The 4761-nt window shown below is 34.3% G+C and overlaps 1 long non-coding RNA gene across 4 annotated transcripts; it reads left to right on the top strand.

Annotated features, from left to right (window-relative positions):
- The first annotated feature begins 1240 nt into the window (after positions 1 to 1240).
- On the top strand, positions 1241 to 4525 carry LOC109095307. Of its 4 annotated transcripts, none has more exons than XR_006161782.1 (5): positions 1241 to 1707; positions 2333 to 2392; positions 2493 to 2583; positions 2744 to 2899; positions 4227 to 4525. It is a non-coding gene; the product is annotated as an uncharacterized LOC109095307 (long non-coding RNA). The 4 variants fall into 4 exon arrangements; XR_006161780.1 differs by having other exon boundaries at positions 1241 to 1712; XR_006161783.1 differs by lacking the exon at positions 1241 to 1707 and adding an exon at positions 2202 to 2217.
- The last annotated feature ends 236 nt before the right edge of the window (positions 4526 to 4761 follow it).

Raw genomic sequence — 4761 nt, 5'->3', positions numbered from 1 at the left:
AACATCTTTTGATTGTGACTATATTCCCAACATAGCTTTATTTTGTTCTTAAAAAATGTTTTAACTTAAAAAGTTAATTTAAAATAAAATTCTACCTACATTTTGTGTTTATGTAAAGTATTATTGAAAATGACGTTAGTGTAATGTCACAATGTATAAAATCTAGGTCTTTAAATAGTCTTAATTTCCTTGGTCTGTTGTTTTTTTAATTTTTAAACACTCAGCAGAATATACACATTTATCTATTCAAATTACAAGTATATGATTTCAGACTACTGTGACCGAGTTGCAGTAATGTTGCACTTTATCAAAATTTTCTAACTTTAACGGCACCATTACCTAAGAATGACCCGTAAAAATATGCTTGTAGGAGAAAGTGACTTTCTGATCTTTGTATATGTACAGTATGCATGTGTGTGTGCATGTTTGTGTGTGTCTGAAGGAATGGATTACTAAAAATAGAAAAGGGATATATTTCCTCCTGGGTATGACACCCCATTTGTTTTCATTTTGTAGATGGTCGTCCGTGCCAGATTACATGGTTTTCCCTCCCACAGGGCTTCTCTCTGGTCCTCTTACCCCCCACCTCCTAATAATGCACCTCCTATTATTCCCTAATGTACACTGTAAAAAAAGTCAGTAAAATATACAGCAAAACACCGTCAAATTCCAACGGTAATGGAACGTAAAACCAAAAACTTCCTTTTACTGTATTAAATAGATTGAATAACCGTTAATTGTGAGACTGGATAAAACTTTGTTTTTTTACTGTAATAAAATGTTGAAATTATAAATATTTTCTGTGAAAACAAATAAATATGCATACATTTTACAATTAAATATTGTAATGTTGAAAATGTCTGAAAAACTTAGATTTTACGGTATTATTTGAGTAAAACTGCATCTTTTGGGGTTGTGCACATTGGAATTCACAGTATAAATCTGTAGATTTTTAAGCAAACAAAACATTCATTTTTACAGAAGCAAGATGTTAAAAAATAGGGTCCACCGTAATAATACAACCAGTAAATACAATTTAAAAAAAAGCAAATATCAGCAGTAAAAGACAATAAAATTTATAGTATTTTTTATTTTTAAATTCAGATACTGATATACAGATTAAAAGTTAGGCCTGCAGTATATCATTGTTAACCTTCTGATAAAAAAAAAACAACAGCAAAAGAAGAAGTTTAAAAATAAAGTTCATGGTTGTGAATAAAATTGATTTCAATAATCTTTTTTAATTATTAATTTAAAACAACTTTATGTTATGTTTCACGCCATATTATCAGACCACCTTAGGTGGGTCCGCCTTAAATTTTTAGTTTGTGTGATCGCTGTTGATTGGTTGCTGGTAAACTGTGTACAGACGTTTTACGTTCGAATTGCAGAGAAAAAATGTTTTCTGGTAGCAACATTGTGCAGTATGAGCGAACCATTTCACCAAAAAAAGGGGAAGCAAGGCAAGACGTGACTTCTGATCAAACCTCCTCCTAAAGAAAGAAAGAGCGACATCACATTGCGGGATGACGTCACCTGAAAATGACGCTGCTGAGCTGTGTGCCGCGCGCTTTTTTTTTTCTTGCAGGAGACTTGTTGGCTTCGCTAACGGACGTAGTTTTGAACTCGTATTAGCGCCATTTATAGCTGCTTGGACCAGCATCTTCGGAATTTGTAGACATCCTGGCAACTTACAATTAATTCGAGGTGAGGTGAGTTCATGCAACTTCAAGTTATCTCTGTTATAAAAACCCACCAGCCCAGCATTTATAGATAATTTTAGGAGTTCGTTTTTTATGAGTGAGGTTGTGAATTTAGTTAGAGTTTAAACTATTTGAATTTTGTATTGCCCTAATTAGCAAACAAATTAAGTGTTGCACTGAACTGGTTAACATTGAAATTTAAACCGCACTGTCTGTTACAAACATTACTTGACTTTAACTGTTATTATAGCATTTTGTAGCTGTAAGGCTCTGCAAAATTGATGTCACAAGCTTATGTGCTTGATTACTTATGTAAAGTCATACTTTAAAAATGATGCTACTGCATTTCTTGTCATTTATTCATTGAATATATTTGCAATATATTTGACTAGCAGCAAGTGTGTCGAGGTCAAAATATGTTAAAGACAATAAAAATGTCAGTGAAGGACATCTGAGATTTTGTTGCAGTGGTTTTCTGATGCATGTTTTTAAAGGTTTAAGGGTCTCTTTCAAGGTTAGTAAAGTAAACAGATTCTAGAAGATATTTTTACACATTTCTCTGTTGTCTCTAAATCTTATTTTGTCTTTATTATGATTAAAAAGGTTTGTTTTGTTCCTGCCCTTTTCAGACACTGAATTTGAGCAGAAACCATAAGGATACTCAAAGGACCTGTGACTCTCAGGAAATGGTGAGATTTCAGGTCATAATCTTTTTTTTTTTTTTTTTCTTTCATTAAATTAATTTTCCTTTGTCCCTTTACAATATTGCTGTTTTGTTTTTGTAAACAGCATCAAATGAGAGTGACAGGTGAAACCGTTTCAAGACAATGGCAGGAAAAGCATGCTGAAGATTGAATCAAACCTTGGCTGGAAATATTTGGTATGTGTTTTTACCGTAAATCAAATTGTTGAAAAACATTCAGCTACACTGCAACACAGGGAAACTTGTTTTGCACTTATTTTCTTGTTTACTTTAATTTCGTGTCTCATTATTTTTGTCAGTTATTATTATTTATGGTGTATGCCCTTTCTGAATGCAGAAGGGATATAGCCAGTCCACAATGAAAGCTTCGTTGCCCCCCTGTGAGTCTTCTGGCAGAAATGATGGCGCCTGTATTCTTTGGTTTCCCTAAACATCACATCGTGTTTTATACGAGGCTCTTCAATTAAGTCTGCACCCAAAGATTCAATAAGAGGTAAGCAGTGGTATTATTCAAGTTTTTGCAAAAGAAAGATGGACAGGAGACACTAATCTTAATCAGCCGAGCTCAGGTTCATGTCCAGGTGAGCAGTTTCATACAATGAAGGAAACTGACGCTATAAAATGTAGATTGAATGATAGGTCTCATCACCATGCATTCAGTTATTAACTTCAAGTTCTATGATAAATCAGTAGGAAACTTAAATACAATGTTTTCCAACAAATTATGATTGTGATTAGGGCTGCGTTGTCAATGTACATAAGTAGATTTAAAGGATTAGTTCACTTTAAAAAAAACTTTTGCTGATAATTTACTCACCCCCATGTCATCCAAGATGTCCATGTCTTTCTTTTTTTCAGTCGAAAACAAATTAAGGTTTTTGATGAAAACATTCCAGGATTTTTCCCTATATTATGGTCTCCAATGGGACCCAAACGGTTCAAGGTCCAAATGACAGTTTCAGTGCAGCTTCAAAGGGCTTTAAACGATACCAGACGATGAATAAGGGTCTTATCTAGCGAAACGATCGCTCACTTCAAAAATAAATAAAAAAGTTTAAGTTTTATAAGCACAAATGCTCGCCTTGCTCTGTTCTGTGATGCGCGTTCGTGACGTCACGTAATACGCAATTACGTTTAAAAGGTCACGCTTGAAAAATTTCTGTCCTGAAGAAAATTTGCTTTTAGGCTTTTTAATATTAAAGCACCCAGGATACACACACGAAATGGGCATTTTAAACGATAAACTGACACAAATACATTTGAATATGTGGTGTATATGGTCCTCCTTCCGCACATTTGTAAACACGTCAACTTGACCTTTTCAACGTAATTGCGTATTACGTGACGTCACTAACACGCATCACAGAACAGAGCAAGGCGAGCATTTGTGCTTATAAAACTTAAACTTTTTTATTTATTTTTGAAGTGTGCGATCGTTTCGCTAGATAAGACCCTTATTCATCGTCTGGTATCGTTTAAAGCCCTTTGAAGCTGCACTGAAACTGTAATTTGGACCTTAAACCGTTTGGGTCCCATTGGAGACCATAATATAGGGAAAAATCCTGGAATGTTTTCATCAAAAACCTTAATTTGTTTTCGACTGAAGAAAGAAAGACATGGACATCTTGGATGACATGGGGGTGAGTAAATTATCGGCAAAAGTTTTTTTAAAAGTGAACTAATCCTTTAAGAACTGCATACTTTACACCTAAGAAATCATTTATCATTAGATCTGTTTTTGACAGCACGTTTTGTTCATTTCTGTGCATTTTGCTCAAGCACTGATCAAACTTTTGAAACTGTCAATTTTTTTGCTGCAGAGGGGATCCTGCCAGTCCAAAGTGAACTCCTGATGGACATTGAAGTACTCCTGCAGAGCTTGTATCTTCGACACCATGCGAATTAGAAACTCCACTGAGTGCTTTCCTTCACCAAGGCAGGACCCAGTGACTCATTACTGTTGATCGGTCAGGGGCAGGTCATTTTTTGTTTCATGTTTATTAATTTCTCCATGGATTACCAGCCATATATATGGACACATGCTGTATTCTCAAGATCTATGCTGTTTGGTAGGAATAGAGAAAATGATATGTTTAGTCTGTTTTCAAATGGTATGTCAAATTTTTCTCATTGTTTATCAGTAATATTCACTACTTTGGTTATATATGAGCATCTTTAGATTTTTCTATATTTAGCGGTTGCAAATGTAAAATGTACGGTAAACTATTTATGTTCCTCATATTGTACTGTATTTTTAGCAGTAAAATACCGGCAGCTGTGGTTGCCAGGAATTTACCGTAAAATGTATCTGGTCAAAATAAAATGCTGTAATTTGTTATACAATTTCACTGTGTT

Source organism: Cyprinus carpio, chromosome A15 (assembly GCF_018340385.1).
Source record: "Cyprinus carpio isolate SPL01 chromosome A15, ASM1834038v1, whole genome shotgun sequence".
In the NCBI taxonomy this organism is placed as follows: Eukaryota; Metazoa; Chordata; class Actinopteri; order Cypriniformes; family Cyprinidae; genus Cyprinus; species Cyprinus carpio.
Note: the sequence above shows the minus strand (reverse complement) of the source record. Positions and strands in the feature narration are given on the sequence as shown.